Source organism: Herpailurus yagouaroundi, unplaced genomic scaffold (assembly GCF_014898765.1).
Source record: "Herpailurus yagouaroundi ecotype Mexico unplaced genomic scaffold, PumYag 190, whole genome shotgun sequence".
In the NCBI taxonomy this organism is placed as follows: domain Eukaryota; kingdom Metazoa; phylum Chordata; class Mammalia; order Carnivora; family Felidae; genus Herpailurus; species Herpailurus yagouaroundi.
The window spans coordinates 23,630,132-23,648,987 of record NW_024412421.1 but is presented as its reverse complement, the minus strand read 5'-3'; the positions used below and the strand labels follow the sequence as shown (position 1 = coordinate 23,648,987).

General features: G+C 41.3%; 1 protein-coding gene across 2 annotated transcripts in view; it reads left to right on the top strand.

Moving 5' to 3' along the window:
- IST1 (IST1 factor associated with ESCRT-III) overlaps positions 1–18,856 on the top strand; it is a 39,108-nt gene that overhangs the window by 877 nt on the left and 19,375 nt on the right. The gene's annotated exons all lie outside the window — the stretch shown is intronic.

The following is an 18,856-nucleotide window of genomic DNA, read 5'->3' as shown; positions in this document are numbered from 1 at the left end:
GTGAGTGTGGCAGTCTCAGCGTCAAGGGTCTTTGTTTTCCTCCTCCCACTGCGCTCCGTATTTGGAAGTCCCAAATCTGGGGTTCAGACGACCCCCAGGTGGCAGTTGAGAAAGGGAAGGATCCTGGGTTTGGGGGTCAGACCCGAGGTCAGGCCCGAGAGTCCGCGGTGCGGGAGGCCTAATGGAGGCCGGGGTTGGGGGCGTGGCAGGGCCTCGAGCAGCTCGGGAGACCTCTGGTCTTGGTTACTTGAAGCGGCGAAACTTTCCCGTTGTCATTCCTGCCGCGAGGCGGAAACGCCACGGCCTCGGCTCTGCCTCCCGATGGTGACAGGGCTCGTTCTGCGGTTTCGGTGACACCCTTGTGCCGTTTCCATTGGTTCAGAGAGACTTCGGGAAGGTCGGTGTCTCCGGTGTGCGTGACAGTCTGATCGCCTCCACCTGGCGGGGCGGCCCCCTGAGGTGGTGCCTGGGGGTGGGTGGGGGCCCTGGACTTGGGCCCCCTTTGGCCAGAGAAAATGGCCTTTTTCTGTTTTGAGCAAGCAGCGGTCTTCGCCCCTTTTCGCAGACCCCTACGTGTGTTATGAGAGACCTTGTGAGAAGCCTGAGGCCCTGTCCTTGTCTCTCTCCTCTTTGTGTTCTCAGCGCTCCTCCTCCGGCGTGCCGGAGTTGAGGATTTGAAAACTCTAGCAGCGTAAACTTCTGCAAGGATAGGGAGCCATGGAGGGTCCGTTTACAATTAGACAGTAGGAAAGACAACCACTTTCATTTTCTGTTGCAGTAAAATAAAAAATAAAAGCCGGTCATAAGTAACTTTTTGGGGACTTGTAGTTTTCTCTATTATGCATATATATTTTTAAGTTTTCATTTAAGTTTCAGGCAGACAAACGCAGACAGTATAATGAATTCCCTCCTCTTCCAACTTCAGCGATCAATTCAGAGCCAATTTTGTTTTGTTTGTGTCCCTCCTTATGTATGTTAACAAAATAGTGGTTGAGATATGTGTGTGTGCGCGTAAGCACGTAGAAGTTTATTGACTACCTACACTCCAGTAGTCCATGGGAAATTTTCTTTTTTTTAAATGTTTATTTATTTTGAGAGCGCGCCAGTGGGGTAGGGGAAGAGAGAGGGAGAGAATCCCAAGTAGGCTCCGTGCTGTCTGTGCACAGCCCAAGACGGGCTCCATCTCAGGAACCTTGAGATCATGACCTGAGCGGATATCTGGAGGCGGAGGCTTAACTGAGACACCCAGGTGCCCTGGGAATTTTTTTTTACAGCTTCCTCAGAATTACATCTTCTGGGATAGGAAGACTTGGTAATATCCTTTTGTTAGAAGATAAAGGAGTGTTTTGAAAATTTAGTGTTAGTATTGCATTTCGAAGTCACCTAGTTTGTTTTTTTTAACTTCATTTGTTTTGAGAGAGAGAGAGAGAGAGAGAGCAGGGGAGGGGCAGAGAGAGAATCCCAAGCAGACTCTGTGCTGTCAGTGTAGAGCCCGACTGGGGACTCCGTCTCTGGAACTCTTGAGATCATGACCTGAGCTGAGATCAAGAGTTGGACACTTAACAGACTGAGCCACCCAGGCAGTCCTAAAGTCACCTAGTTTCTTAAATGCTCTCATTTTTAAACTAGTGTTATTGTTTTGTCCAAATTATTTGTTTTTATTCTCTTCCTGTGCCTCTGGGCTTCTAAGTGATCAGGACCCTCCAGAATCCCCAACTCTAGTCTGCTTAAGTTCTCATTCCTTTTTTTTTTTTAAATTTTTAAATTAAGTTTATTTATTTATTTTGAGAGAGAGAGAGAGAGCACAAGCAGGGGAGGGACAGAGAGAGGGAGAGACAGAATCCCAAGCAGGCTCTGCACCATCAGCACAGAGCCTGATGGGGGGCTCAAACTCACCAACTGTGAGATCATGACCTGGGCGGAGATCAAGAGTCGGACGGTTAACCAACTGCGCCACCCAGGCACCCCAAGTTCTCATTCCTTTAAAGTTAGAATCAAGTCCCAGCTGTATGCAGTCGATGCTGATTTAAAAAATAGGGGCGCCTGGGTGGCGCAGTCGGTTGAGTGTCCGACTTCAGCCAGGTCACCATCTCGCGGTCCGTGAGTTCGAGCCCCGCGTCAGGCTCTGGGCTGATGGCTCAGAGCCTGGAGCCTGTTTCCGATTCTCTGTCTCCCTCTCTCTCTGCCCCTCCCCCGTTCATGCTCTGTCTCTCTCTGTCCCAAAAATAAATAAACGTTGAAAAAAAAAATTAAAAAAAAAAAAAAGCTAGAAATTATAGTCTAATGAAATGATTTCAAATACAGGAAAAGTAGTATGCACATGAATACTAATTTCAGCATTATATGACAAATGTCAGAAAGGGAAATAATTTAGAAATTATTACTCATTGGAATATTAGGCAGCCATCAAAAGAAAGTTACAAACACTGTAACAGATTCTGTGTCACTTGATAAAAAGATTCAGTAGTGTCAGAGTGCATGATTACAGGTTTGTAACAGTATGAGGAAAAATTTGGTAAAATGTATACCCACTGAATTTTTTGTGATTTTTTTTTTAAATACTAATTTCATTGAGAAACAAGATAAAAAACACTTTAATAATGCCTACATATTTCAGTATTTATAGCTTCTTCCAGAAAATCTTGATGGTCTCTGAATTCTGTAGCCTATACGTTTCTTGTGAGTTACACATGATGCTACAGGTCTTGTGGCCCTTTATTTTATTAATTTTTTAAATCTTGATTAATTTGGTCAGTGAAGTTTTTGTTTTGGTCAGTGAGATTAGGTAACAATTTACTGTGTGAAAATATAGTAAAGTTGGCATTCTGTAAATGAAAGGTTTTAAGGATTGGACTATATTAACTTGGAAATGCCTTCTAGCTTGTTTGTACTTTAATGTGACATCTTCATAGCTGAAATACAGCGGTCATACCTAAATCTGTTCATATCATTTATTTTATAAGGAAGAAATATTCAAGATAAGTAAAATAATACATTTCAAATATAAAAACTTTTTTTTATATTGCATAATACCATTCTAGCCCACTATTCACTCTACTTCCTCCCTTACCCACTGCACTTTTGGAGCTACATACTCTAAAGCTGGTCCTTTAGAAATTCAGGATCTTTTTTGCTCTTTTTAGCTACTTCAGTAGAGCTTTCAGGATTACTACCTCTGGGCAGCTTCATGATTTGGGGCAGCAGGTATGAACTGCAGCAGTCTCGCCTTTATCCTCCAAACAACATGAGGAATGACTCAATCCATGGTTTTACACCTTCCCTTTTTCAGAACGAAGAGATTATCCTTTATTTACTTTGACTCATTTTCATTTTTTTAAGTTCTTGTTACATATTTCTGCTTATTTTTATTTATTTTTATTTATTTTTTAAGTTACATCCAAGTTAGCATATAGTGCAGCAATGATTTCAGGAGGAGATTCCTTAATGCCCCTTACCCATTTAGCCCATCCCCCCTCCCACATCCCCTCCAGTAACCCTCTGTTTGTTCTCCATGTTTAAGAGTCTCTTATGTTTTGTCCCCCTCCCTGTTACATTATTTTTGCTTCCCTTCCCTTATGTTCATCTGTTCTGTGTCTTAAAGTCCTCATATGATATTTGTCTTTCTCTAATTTCGCCTGGCATAATACCCTCTCGTTCCATCCAGTTCCATCTAGTTGCAAATGGCAAGATTTCGTTCTTTTTTGAGTGCCGAGTAATACTCCATTGTGTGTATATATATATATATATATATATATATATATATACCACATCTTCTTTATTTTTTTTTTTTTTTTTTTTTCGGGACAGAGAGAGACAGAGCATGAATGGGGGAGGGGCAGAGAGAGAGGGAGACACAGAATCGGAAACAGGCTCCAGGCTCTGAGCCATCAGCCCAGAGCCCGACGCGGGGCTCGAACTCCCGGACCGCGAGATCGTGACCTGGCTGAAGTCGGACGCTTAACCGACTGCGCCACCCAGGCGCCCCTATATATATATATATATATACCACATCTTCTTTATCCATTCATCTATTGATGGACATTTGGGTGCTTTCCATACTTTGGCTATTGTTGATAGCGCTGCTTATAAACGTTGGGGTGCATGTGCCCCTTCAAAACAGCACACCTATGCTTGGATAAATACCTAGTAGTGCAATTGCTGGGTCGTAGGGTAGTTCTATTTTTAATTTTTTGAGGAACCTCCACACTGTTTTCCAGAGTGGCTGCACCAGTTTGCATTCCCACCCACAGGGCAAAAGAGATCTTCCTCTACATCCTTGCCAACATCTGTTGTTGCCTGAGTTTATGTTAGCCATTCTGACAGGTGTGAGGTGGTATCTCATTGTGGTTTTGATTTGTAAGAGATTATCCTTTAAAAGACTTCTGGAACTGAATGATAAAAGAGGGACTAGATGGATTTGTTGTTCCAGAGTTAAGAATTGGGATAAAGTGAGGATTTGGGAAGAACCAATGTGTGACATAGTGGTGTTACACTAATAAAAATATTAGTAGATCAGTACATGCCTTCCCTGGAGATATTGTGGGTTCCGTTCTAGACCACCACAGTGAAGTGAGACAAATCAGTTTTTTTGTTTTCATAGTGCATATAATAGTTAATGTTTATATTGTAGTCTTTTAAGTGTACAGTAGCATTATGTCTAAAAAAATATATTTTAATTAAAAATATTTTATTGCTGGGGCACCTGGGTAGCTCAGTTGGTTAAGCATCAATTCTTGATATCAGCTCAGGTCATGATCTCATGGTTGTGAGATTGAGCCCTGCATGCAGCTCCACACTGGTTGTGGAGCCTGCATAGGATTCTCTGTTTCCTCCTTCTGTTCCTCCCCCACACGTGCAAGTGCATGCCCTCTCTCGCAAAAAAAAAAAAAAAAAAAAAAAAAAGTTAAAAAAATGCTAACTTTCAGCAAGCTTTAACTTCTGGAGGGTCCTCTCTACATGTTGATGGCTGCTGACTGATGCAGGGGAAGCTGAAACTGTGGCAATTTCTTAAAATTTTAAGACAATAATGGAGTTGGGTGTTTTTGTTTTTTTGTTTTTGCATCAGTTGACTTCCTTTCATGAACAATTTCTCAGCATATGATACTGTTTGATAATATTTTACCCACCATAGACCGTTTTTTTCAAAATTTGGGTCAGTCCTCTCAAACCCTGTTGCTGCTTTATCAACTAAGTTTATGTAATATCCTAAATTCTTTGTTGTCGTGTCAACAATCACAGCGTCTTCACCAGGAGTAGAATTCATCTCAAGAAACCACTAAAGAACGTGGTTTATTTATGAGGAACACATCTCGGGGTACCTGGCTGACTCAGAAGAGCATGTGACTCTTGGTCTTTTGATCTTGAGTTTGAGCCCCACATTGAGTGTAGAAATTGCTTAAGTAAATAGATAAATTAACTTAAAAAAAAAAAAAAGAACTTCTCATCAAAGTTTTTATCATGAAATTGCAGCAATTCAGCCACATCTTCAGCCTCCCCTTTTTAATTTTACTAGTTTTGCTCTTTATACACTTGCAGTTACTTCCTCCACTAAAGTCTCAAACCCATCAAAGTTTGGAATCAGTGTTTTCTAAATTACTGTTAATATGGATATTTTACCCTCTTGACATGAATCACAAATCAAATGTTCTTAGTGGCATCTAGGATGGTGAATACTTCCTAGAAGGTTTTTGATTAACTTTGCCCAAGTCCATGAGGGGAGTCACTCTCTATGGCAGCTCTAGCCATGTCAGATGTATTTCTTAAATAATAAGATTTGAGGGGCACCTGGGTGGCCCAGTCAATTGAGCGACCGACTTTGGCTCACGTTGTGACCTCACTGTTTGTGAGTTCACGCCCCTCATCGGGCTCTGTGCTGACAGCTCAGAGCCTGGAGCCCACTTCAGATTCTGTGTCTCCCTGTCTCTGCCCCTCTTCGGCTAGCACTCTGTGTCTCTCTCAAAAATAAACGTTAAAAAAAAATTTTTTTTTTTAATACTAAAGAAAATAGTAATAAGACTTGAAGGTTGAAATTACTCCTTGATTCAGGGGCTGCAGAATGGATGTTGTATTAGCAGGCATTGGAAACATTAATCTCATACATCTCTATCAGAGTTCTTGGGTGACCAGGTGTGTTGTCAATGAACAGTCATGTTTGAAAGGAATCTTTTTGTTCTGAGTAGTAGGTCTCAATGGTGAGCTTAAAATATTTAATAAGCCATGTTATAAACAGATGTGTTATCATCCAGGCTTTGTTGTTCCATTTATAGAGCACAGGCAGAGTAGATTTAGCATAATTCTTTGTTTTTTTTTTTTCCAAGTTTTATTTAATTTTGAGAGAGAGAGAGAAAGAGAGAGAGAATCCCAAGCAGGCTCTGCACTGTCAGCACAGAGCCCAGTGTGGGGTTTAAACTCACAAACCACAAGATCATGACCTGAGGCAAAGTCAAGCGGGTAACCGCCTGGGCCACCCAGGCTCCCCTAGATTTGGCATAATTTTTTTTTTAATGTTTTATTTAATCTGAGAGAGAGAGAGAGAGAGAGAGAGAGAGAGAGAGAAATAGAGACAACCAGCATGAGCGAGGGAGGGACACAGAACCCAAAGCAGACTCCAGCCTCTGAGCTGTCAACACAGCTCTGTGTGGGGCTCAAACTCGCAAACCATGAGATCATGACCTGAGCTGAAGTCAGATGCTCAACTGACTGACCCACCCAGGCCCCCAGATTTAGTGTAATTCTTAAGGGCCCTAGGATTTTTAGAATGGTAAATGAGCATTGGTTTCAACTTAAAGTCACTGGCTATATTAGCCCTTAACAAGAGTCAGCCTTTCCTTTGAAGCTTTGAATCCAGGCATTGACTTCTCTTCAGCTATAGAGGTCCTAGATGGCATCTCTTTCCAGTGTAAGGCCATTTCATCTATATTGAAAATCTGTTGTTTTAGTCACCTTCATTGATTATCTTAACTACATCTTCTGGATAACTTTTTGCAGCTTCTACATCAGCACTTGTATGTTAGGGAAATGGCTTCTTTCTTTAAACCTCATGAATCAACCTCTTTGAGGTTCAGGCTTTTTGTCTGCAGCTTCCTCTCCTCTCTCAATTTGTAGAATTGAGGAGAGTTAGGATCTTCCTCTGGATTGGGCTTTGGTTTAGGGAATGTTGTGGCTGGTTTGATCTTTTATCCATCCAGACCACTAAAACGTTCTCCATGTCAGCAGTAAGGCTGTTTTACTTTCTTATTTGTGTCTTCAGTGGGGTAACACTTTTCATTCCCTTTAAGAACTTTTCCCTTGCATTTACAACTTGACTAACTGGTGCAAGAAACCTAGCTTTTGGCCTGTCTCAGCTTTTGACGTGTTTTCCTTATTGAGTTTAATCATTTGTAGTTTTTGATTTACAGTGAGAGGCATATGATTCTTCTTTTCCTTGAACACTTAGAGGCCATTGTAGGGTTATTGATTGGCCTGATTTTAGTATTGTTTCTTGGGGAATAGGGATGCTTAAGCAAAGGGAGAAGGATGGGGGAATGGCTGGTTGGTGGAACAGTCAGAACACACACACTTACAAAGTTCAGTGTCTTACATTGGAGTGGTTGTGGAGTGATTGGTGGCACCCCAGTTACAATTGAAATATTAACATCAAACGTCACTGATCACTCGTCACCATAACAAATGTAATAATAATGAAAAAGTTTGAAATATTGTGAGAATTAACAAAATGTGACACAGACTTGAAGTAAGCAAATGCTTTTGAAATAATGGTGCTGATAGACTTGCTTAATGCAGGGTTACAAACCCTCAAGTTGTAAAAAATGCAGTATGTGAGAAGTGCAATAAAAAGAGGTATGCCTGTATATAGACAAGGTAGAATACTGAGAAATAGTATTGTATTCACTAGTTATAATCCTTTCATAGGGTTTGTATTATAGATGTTTGCATATCTTACAGTTTATTTTTTATTTAAAAAATGTTTTTTAATGTTTGTTTATTTTTGACAGAGAGAGAGACAGCATGAACGGGAGGGTCAGAGAGAGAGGGAGACATAGAATCTGAAACAGGCTCCAGGCTCTGAGCTGTCAGCACAGAGCCTGACGCGGGGCTCGAACTCACAAACCGGGAGATCATGACCTGAGCCGAAGTCAGACTCTCAACCGACTGAGCCACCCAGGCGCCCCTGTTACGTTTTCTTTTTCTGTTGATTTTGGTAAATTAAGTATAAGAGATTTGTCCATTCTTGACTCATTTGAATTTATAGGCATAATTTGATAATAATATCCCCCCCCCTTTTTTTAATGTTTATTTAGAGAGAGAGAGAGAGAGAGAGAGAGAAAGACAGTGAGTGAGAGTGTGTGAGCAGGGGAGGGACAGAGAGAGAGGAAGACACAGATCTGAAGCAGGCTCCAGACTCCGAGCTGTCAGCACAGAGCCTGACATGGGGCTCGAACCCACAAACATGAGATAATGACTTGAGCTGAATTCAGACGCTCAACTGACTTGAGCCACCCAGGCACCCTAATAATGTCCCCTTTTAATTAATGTCTGTAGGATCTGTAATGATATTTCCCTCTTCATTCCTGATTGTTTTTTGCCAGTTTGCTATAGGTGTATCAATTTTTTAAAGTAATCTTTATGGACAACATGGGACTCGAACTCACCACCCTGAGGTCAAGAGTCACATGCTCTACTGGCTGAGCCAGCCAGGTGCCCCCAAAATTTGCCAATTTTTATTTAATTTTTAACTTTTTAAATTTTAAGTTACATTTATTTTTGAGAGCGAGCAAGTGAGCATGAGTCAGGGAGGGGCAGAGAGAGGGAGACAGATGATCTGAAGCAGTCTCTGTGCTGACAAAAAGAGAACCTGAAGTGGGGCTCAACCTCATAACGGTGAGATCATGACCTGAGCTGAAGTTGGATGCTCAACCGACTGAGCCACCCAGGAACCCCTTAAATTTTTTTCTGTTTATTTATTTTTGAGAGAGACAGAGTGTGAGTGGGGGAGGGGCAGAGAGAGGGAGACACAAAAGCTGAAGCAGGCAGGCTCGGATTCCAGCCATCAGCACAGAGCCCAATGCAGGGCTGGAATTCACAAAGAGATCACAACCTGAGCTGAAGTCTAATGCTTAACCGACTGAGCCACCCACGTGCACCAGGACTACTTTTTAAGCTATATGTACAAGTTTCAATATTTTCATTTTCTTGCAGTTCATACCTTTAAAAATGTTTCTGCTTAGGGTGCCTGGGTGGTTCAGTTGGTTAAGCGTCTAACTTCAGCTCAGGTTCTCACGGTTTGTGGGTTTGAGCCCTGTATTGGGCTCTGATGCCAGTGCAGAGCCTGGAGCCTACTTGGGATTCTGTGTCTCCCTTTGTCTGTCTCTACCTTTTCCCCATTCATGCTCTCTGTCTCTCAAAAATGAATAAACATTAAAAAGTTTTTTTAATTAAATAAAAATGTTTCTGCTTGCAACTTCCTCTTTGACCCATGGATTATGTAGAAGTGTGTTGTTAATTTCCAAGTGTTTGGAGATTTTCTGCTGTGTTTTGTTGTTACTGAGTTCTATCTAGTTCAGTTCCATATGGTTTAAGATCATACTCTGTGTGACTTCTGTTGTGTTCTGTTAAGGTTTTTTTTTTTAGCCTAGGATATGGTCTACATTCAAGTGTTTTCCATGTACATGATTACTGGGTTGGCTGGAGTGTTTAGTAATTATCAATGAGATACAGTTTTTGTATTTCCTTGCTGATATTCCACCAGTTTGATCAGTTACTGAGGAAGGCATGTGGAAGTCTCCATCTGTAATTAGGGGTTTATTTCTTCTTTCCTGTCAGTTTTTGTTTCATGTATTTTAAAGCATTACTTTTAGGTGCATTTATTATTAGGATTGTTGTATTTCCTTGGTAAATTCACTTTTTTATCATTATTTAATGTTCCTTTTCTATTCTTCGTTTTCCTTGTTCTGAAAACTACTTGGTCTAAAATTAATATAGTCTCTACAACTAACTTTAACTTTTTTCTTTTTAATTTATTATTGGTGGAGGGGAGTGGGGAGGAGGGAGGCAAGCAAGCAGGGGAGGAGCAGAGAGAGGGAGAGAATCCCATGAACCTGAGCCAAGATCTGAGCTGAAGTTAGACACTTCACCAACTGAGCCACCCAGGTGCCCCTTTATTTTTTTCTTTTTTAACATTTTTTTTTTTAAGTTTTTTTTGTTTACTTAGAGTAAGAGCACAAGTGGGAAGGGGCAAAGAGAGAGAGAATCCCAAGCAGGCTCTGCACTGACTGTGCAATTGTTGGGACTTGAACTCAAGAACTGTGTGATCATGACCTGAGCTGAAATAAAGAGTCAGACACGTAACCTACTGAGCCACCCCGGTGCCCTGTTCCCCCCCTTTTTTTTCTTTAGTTTATTTTTTAATTTATTTATTTTGAGAGAGAGAAGGGGGGGGGGGGGGAGAGAGAGAGAGAGAGAGAGAGAGAGAGAGAGACACAATATGAATCCCAAGTAGGTTCTGCACCATCAGCACAGAGCCCAGTCAGGGCTCAAACTCACAAACCCTGAGATATGACCTGAGCCAAAATCGAGTCAGATGCTTAACTAACTGAGCCACCCAGGCATCTCATGATAACAAATTTTAAGATCTATTCTCAGCAACTTTCAAATATGCAGTGTAGTATTATTAACTAATCCCTACATTTACTTCCTCATGACTTTATTTTACAACTGGAAGTTTGTACTAAAATAGGTGGAGGGGGTGGGAGAGGGAAGATGGCGGCGTAGGAGGACGCTGGGCTCACCGCGCGTCCTGCTGATCACTTAGATTCCATTTACACCTGCCTAAATAACCCAGAAAACCGCCAGAAGATTAGCAGAACGGAGTCGCCGGAGCCAAGCGCAGACGAGAGGCCCACGGAAGAGGGTAGGAAGGGCAGCGAGGCGGTGCGCGCTCCACGGACTGGCGGGAGGGAGCCGGGGCGGAGGGGCGGCTCGCCGGCCAAGCAGAGCCCCCGAGTCTGGCCTGCAAAAAGCGGAGGGGCCTGACGGACTGTGTTCCGACAGCAAGCGCGACTTAGCGTCTGCGAGGTCATAAGTTAACAGCTCTGCTCAGAAAGCGGAAGGCTGGAGGACAAAGGGAAGGAGAGCTGCTGAGCCCCCTGACGACAGAGCTCAGTTTGGTGGGGAACAAAGGCGCTCGCCAGCGCCATCTCCCCCGCCCATCCCCCAGCCAAAATCCCAAAGAGAACCAGTTCCTGCCAGGGAACTTGCTCGCTCAGCGCAAACACCCAACTCTGCGCTTCTGCGGAGCCAAACCTCCGGCAGCGGATCTGACTCCCTCCTGCTGCCACAGGGCCCCTCCTGAAGTGGATCACCTAAGGAGAAGCAAGCTAAGCCTGCCCCTCCTGCCCCTGTGCACCTTGCCTACCCACCCCAGCTAAGACGCCAGATCCCCAGCATCACAAGCCTGGCAGTGTGCAAGTAGCCCAGACAGGCCACCCCACCGCACCCCACAGTGAATCCCGCCCCTAGGAGAGGGGAAGAGAAGGCACACACCAGTCTGACTGTGGACACAGTGGTGGGCTGGGGGCAGACATCAGGTCGGACTGCGGCTCCACCCACCAACTCCAGTAATACACCACAGCACAGGGGAAGTGCCCTGCAGGTCCTCACCACGCCAGGGACTATCCAAAATGACCAAGCGGAAGAATTCCCCTCAGAAGAATCTCCAGGAAATAACAACAGCTAATGAGCTGATCAAAAAGGATTTAAATAATATAACAGAAAGTGAGTTTAGAATAATTGTCATAAAATTAATCGCTGGGCTTGAAAACAGTATAGCTGACAGCAGAGAATCTCTTGCTAGGGAGATCAAGGGACTAAGGAACAGTCACGAGGAGCTGAAAAACGCTTTAAACGAAATGCATAACAAAATGGAAACCACCACGGCTCGGATTGAAGAGGCAGAGGAGAGAATAGGTGAACTAGAAGATAAAGTTATGGAAAAAGAGGAAGCGGAGAAAAAGAGAGAGAAAAAAATCCAGGAGTATGAGGGGAAAATTAGAGAACTAAGTGATACACTAAAAAGAAATAATATACGCATCATTGGTATCCCAGAGGAGGAAGAGAGAGGGAAAGGTGCTGAAGGGGTACTTGAAGAAATTATAGCTGAGAACTTCCCTGAAGTGGGGAAGAAAAAGGCATTGAAATCCAAGAGGCACAGAGAACTCCCTTCAGACGTAACTTGAATCGATCTTCTGCACGACGTATCATAGTGAAACTGGCAAAATACAAGGATAAAGAGAAAATTCTGAAAGCAGCAAGGGGTAAACGTGCCCTCACATATAAAGGGAGACCTATAAGACTCGTGACTGATCTCTCTTTTGAAACTTGGCAGGCCAGAAAGAATTGGCACGATTTTCAGTGTGCTAGACAGAAAAAATATGCAGCCGAGAATCCTTTATCCAGCAAGTCTGCCATTTAGAATAGAAGGAGAGATAAAGGTCTTCCCAAACAAACAAAAACTGAAGGAATTTGTCACCACTAAACCAGCCCTACAAGAGATCCTAAGGGGGACCCTGTGAGACAAAGTACCAGAGACATCACTACAAGCATAAAACATACAGACATCACAATGACTCTAAACCCATATCTTTCTATAATAACACTGAATGTAAATGGATTAAATGCGCCAACCAAAAGACATAGGGTATCAGAATGGATAAAAAAACAAGACCCATCTATTTGCTATCTACAAGAGACTCATTTTAGACCTGAGGACACCTTTAGATTGAGAGTGAGGGGATGGAGAACTATTTATCATGCTACTGGAAGCCAAAAGAAAGCTGGAGTAGCCATACTTATATCAGACAAACTAGACTTTAAATTAAAGGCTGTAACAAGAGATGAAGAAGGACATTATATAATAGTGACAGGGTCTATCCATCAGGAAGAGCTAACAATTATAAATGTCTATGCGCCGAATACCGGAGCGCCCAAATATATAAAACAATTACTCATAAACATAAGCAACCTTATTGATAAGAATGTGGTAATTTCAGGGGACTTTAACACCCCACTTACAGAAATGGATAGATCATCTAGACACACGGTCAATAAAGAAACAAGGGCCCTGAATGAGACATTGGATCAGATGGACTTGACAGATATATTTAGAACTCTGCATCCCAAAGCAACAGAATATACTTTCTTCTCGAGTGCACATGGAACATTCTCCAAGATAGACCATATACTGGGTCACAAAACAGCCCTTCATAAGTTTACAAGAATTGAAATCATACCATGCATACTTCCAGACCACAATGCTATGAAGCTTGAAATCAACCACAGAAAAAAGTCTGGAAAACCTCCAAAAGCATGGAGGTTAAAGAACACCCTACTAATGAATGAGTGGGTCAACCAGGCAATTCGAGAAGAAATTAAAAAATATATGGAAACAAACGAAAATGAAAATACAACAATCCAAACGCTTTGGGACGCAGCGAAGGCAGTCCTGAGAGGAAAATACATTGCAATCCAGGCCTATCTCAAGAAACAAGAAAAATCCCAAATACAAAATCTAACAGCACACCTAAAGGAAGTAGAAGCAGAACAGCAAAGGCAGCCTAAACCCAGCAGAAGAAGAGAAACAATAAAGATCAGAGCAGAAATAAACAATATAGAATCTAAAAAAACTGTAGAGCAGATCAACGAAACCAAGAGTTGGTTTTTTGAAAAAATAAACAAAATTGACAAACCTCTAGCCAGGCTTCTCAAAAAGAAAAGGGAGATGACCCAAATAGATAAAATCATGAATGAAAATGGAATTATTACAACCAATCCCTCAGAGATACAAACAATTATCAGGGAATACTATGAAAAATTATATGCCAACAAATTGGACAACCTGGAAAAAATGGACAAATTCCTGAACACCCACACTCTTCCAAAACTCAATCAGGAGGAAATAGAAAGCTTGAACAGACCCATCACCAGCGAAGAAATTGAATCGGTTATCAAAACTCTCCCAACAAATAAGAGTCCAGGACCAGATGGCTTCCCAGGGGAGTTCTACCAGACGTTTAAAGCAGAGATAATACCTATCCTTCTCAAGCTATTCCAAGAAATAGAAGGGGAAGGAAAACTTCCAGACTCATTCTATGAAGCCAGTATTACTTTGATTCCTAAACCAGACAGAGACCCAGTAAAAAAAGAGAACTACAGGCCAATATCCCTGATGAATATGGATGCACAAATTCTCAATAAGATACTAGCAAATCGAATTCAACGGCATATAAAAAGAATTATTCACCATGACCAAGTGGGATTCGTTCCTGGGATGCAGGGCTGGTTCAACATTCGCAAATCAATCAACGTGATACATCACATTAACAAAAAAAAAGAGAAAAACCATATGATCCTGTCAATTGATGCAGAAAAGGCCTTTGACAAAATCCAGCACCCTTTCTTAATAAAAACCCTTGAGAAAGTCGGGATAGAAGAAACATACTTAAGGATCATAAAAGCCATTTATGAAAAGCCCACAGCTAACATCATCCTCAACGGGGAAAAACTGAGAGCTTTTTCCCTGAGATCAGGAACAAGACAGGGATGCCCACTCTCACCGCTGTTGTTTAACATAGTGTTGGAAGTTCTAGCATCAGCAATCAGACAACAAAAGGAAATCAAAGGCATCAAAATTGGCAAAGATGAAGTCAAGCTTTCGCTTTTTGCAGATGACATGATATTATACATGGAAAATCCGACAGACTCCACCAAAAGTCTGCTAGAACTGATACATGAATTCAGCAAAGTTGCAGGATACAAAATCAATGTACAGAAATCAGTTGCATTCTTATACACTAACAATGAAGTAACAGAAAGACAAATAAGGAAACTGATCCCATTCACAATTGCACCAAGAAGCATAAAATACCTAGGAATAAATCTAACCAAAGATGTAAAGGATCTGTATGCTGAAAACTATAGAAAGCTTATGAAGGTAATTGAAGAAGATTTAAAGAAATGGAAAGACATTCCCTGCTCATGGATTGGAAGAATAAATATTGTCAAAATGTCAATACTACCCAAAGCTATCTACACATTCAATGCAATCCCAATCAAAATTGCACCAGCATTCTTCTCGAAACTAGAACAAGCAATCCTAAAATTCATATGGAACCACAAAAGGCCCCGAATAGCCAAAGTAATTTTGAAGAAAAAGACCAAAGCAGGAAGCATCACAATCCCAGACTTTAGCCTCTACTACAAAGCTGTCATCATCAAGACAGCATGGTATTGGCACAAAAACAGACACATAGACCAATGGAATAGAATAGAAACCCCAGAACTAGACCCACAAACGTATGGCCAACTCATCTTTGACAAAGCAGGAAAGAACATCCAATGGAAAAAAGACAGTCTCTTTAACAAATGGTGCTGGGAGAACTGGACAGCAACATGCAGAAGGTTGAAACTAGACCACTTTCTCACACCATTCACGAAAATAAACTCAAAATGGATAAAGGACCTAAATGTGAGACAGGAAACCATCAAAACCTTAGAGGAGAAAGCAGGAAAAGACCTCTCTGACCTCAGCCGTAGCAATCTCTTACTCGACACATCCCCAAAGGCAAGGGAATTAAAAGCAAAAGTGAATTACTGGGACCTTATGAAGATAAAAAGCTTCTGCACAGCAAAGGAAACAACCAACAAAACTAAAAGGCAACCAACGGAATGGGAAAAGATATTTGCAAATGACATATCGGACAAAGGGCTAGTATCCAAAATCTATAAAGAGCTCACCAAACTCCACACCCGAAAAGCAAATAACCCAGTGAAGAAATGGGCAGAAAACATGAATAGACACTTCTCTAAAGAAGACATCCGGATGGCCAACAGGCATATGAAAAGATGTTCAGCGTCGCTCCTTATCAGGGAAATACAAATCAAAACCACATTCAGGTATCACCTCACGCCAGTCAGAGTGGCCAAAATGAACAAATCAGGAGACTATAGATGCTGGAGAGGATGTGGAGAAACGGGAACCCTCTTGCACTGTTGGTGGGAATGCAAATTGGTGCAGCCGCTCTGGAAAGCAGTGTGGAGGTTCCTCAGAAAATTAAAAATAGACCTACCCTATGACCCAGCAATAGCACTGCTAGGAATTTATCCAAGGGACACAGGAGTACTGATGCATAGGGGCACTTGTACCCCAATGTTCATAGCAGCACTCTCAACAATAGCCAAATTATGGAAAGAGCCTAAATGTCCATCAACGGATGAATGGATAAAGAAATTGTGGTTTATATACACAATGGAATACTACGTGGCAATGAGAAGAAATGAAATATGGCCTTTTGTAGCAACGTGGATGGAACTGGAGAGTGTGATGCTAAGTGAAATAAGCCATACAGAGAAAGACAGATACCATATGGTTTCACTCTTATGTGGATCCTGAGAAACTTAACAGGAACCCATGGGGGAGGGGAAGGAAAAAAAAAAAAAAAAAAGGTTAGAGTGGGAGAGAGCCAAAGCATAAGAGACTGTTGAGAACTGAGAACAAACTAAGGGTTGATGGGGGGTGGGAGGGAGGAGAGGGTGGGTGATGGGTATTGAGGAGGGCACCTTTTGGGATGAGCACTGGGTTTTGTATGGAAACCAATTTGACAATAAATTTCATATATAAATAAAAAAAAATAGGTGGAGGGGTGTCAGAAGATAGAAACTTCCAACTTTTTTTTTTATGTTTGCATGATACACCCCTTTTCATCCTTTTACTTTTGCTTTTTATTTTTTAAATGTTTATTTTTGAGAGACAGGTAAGTGCGAACATGGGAGGGGGCAGAGAGAGAGGGAGTCAGAGGATCTGAAGTGGGCTCTGTGATGAGAGCAGACAGCCTGATGCTGGGCTTGAACTCATGAACTGCGAGATCATGACCTGAGCTGAAGTCAGATGCTTAACTGACTGAGCCACCCAGGTGCCCCTCATCCTTTTACTTTTAATATATTCATTATATCAAAGTGAGTTTCTTGTTGATAGTATATAGATGGACCATTTTTTGGATGATTCAGACAATCTCTGTCTTTAAATTGTTGTTTTAGACCATTTCTCCGTAATTAGGTCCATTGAATTTAGGTCCATTTTATTATGTTTTCTATTCCTCTGTTTTTCTTTCTGTTTCTGCTTTCCTGCCTTTGGGGTTATTTGAACACTTTAGTATTCTAGTTTGAAGTCACAAGTTTTTTGGTATTTTTTTTGTATGGAATGGTTTACAGGTCACTCTAGGGATTATAATAGATGTACTTTCACAGTCTACTTGTAGTCAGTATTTTGCCATTTATTTATTGTGGAATACAGAAACATCATGTTTTAGCTTTTAGTTCATTATGTTGTACTTATGCATTACATCTGTATACTTCAAAAACCGCATTAGACAATGTTACTAGTTTTGCTTTTAACTGTAAAATAAATTTTATTTTTTTTTTTAAATTTTTTTTTTTTTTCAACGTTTATTTATTTTTGGGACAGAGAGAGACAGAGCATGAACGGGGGAGGGGCATAGAGAGAGGGAGACACAGAATCGGAAACAGGCTCCAGGCTCTGAGCCATCAGCCCAGAGCCCGACGCGGGGCTCGAACTCACGGACCGCGAGATCGTGACCTGGCTGAAGTCGGACGCTTAACCGACTGCGCCACCCAGGCGCCCCATGTAAAATAAATTTTAAGAGACCCAAGAGTCATCTGTTAGATTTCCCAGATATTTGCCATTTCTTCCTTTATTTTAATCTTCCAAGTTTCCTTTTGATATCACTTCCTTCTGCTTGGAAAACTTCTTTAGAGCAGGTTTGGTGACACATTCTTTTATTAGTTTTCCTTCATCTGAAAATGACTTTATTTCACCTTTATTTCTGAAGAATATTTTCAGTGGATATACAATTCCTGGCAAACAGTTCTTTCAGCAGTTTAGAAATACTATTCCACTTTTTGGCTTCCATGGTTTCTGAAGTGAAATTCATGGTCATTGAATAGAATAGGCAATGCATTTTTCTCTGGCTGCTTTCAGTATTTTACAAATTTGTATTTAGCTTTCAGCAGTTTGATTATGAGTCTGGGCATACATTTCTTTGGATTTATTCTGATTTGAATTTCCTAAGCTTTTTCAGTCTGTAGATTTAAGCTTTTTGCTAAATTTGCAGTTTTCAGCCTATAGTTTTTTACAATTTTTGGGTACCACAGTATTTTTTTCCATCTTTCTGGGACTCTGAGGGCTTTTGCTGTTGTGCTACAGGTCTCTGATACTTTGTTCACTTTTTAAAAAAAAAATTAAGTCTCTTTTTCAGATTGGCTACTCTATATTGATTGATCTGTCTTCCAAGTGCCCTGGCTCTGTCCTCTGTCATTTCTATTCTGCTACTGAGCCCACCAGTGAGTTTCTTACCTTGGTTATTGTCTTTTTCAGTTCTAAAGTTTCTCTTTCCTCTTTGTATCTTTTATTTCTTTTCTGAGACTTTATATCCATTTATTTCAAGAGTATTCACCTTTTTGCAGCATTTTTTAAAAATGGTTTTTTAATGTTCATTTTTAAGAGAGACAGAGCACAAGCAGGGGAGGAGCAGAGAGAGAGAAAGAGACACAGAATATGAAGCAGGCTCCAGCCTGCAAGCTGTCAGTGCAGAGCCCGATGCGGGGTTCAAACTCATAACCTGAGATCATGACCTGAGCCAAAGTTGGACACTCAACCAACTGAGCCACCCACGTACCCCTGTTGCAGAATTTTTTATAGCAGTTGCTTTATAAAGTCTCCCTCATTTTTTTTTTTATTTGTAATTTTTTTTTTCAGTTTTTTTTTTTTTTTTTTTTTTTTTTTTTT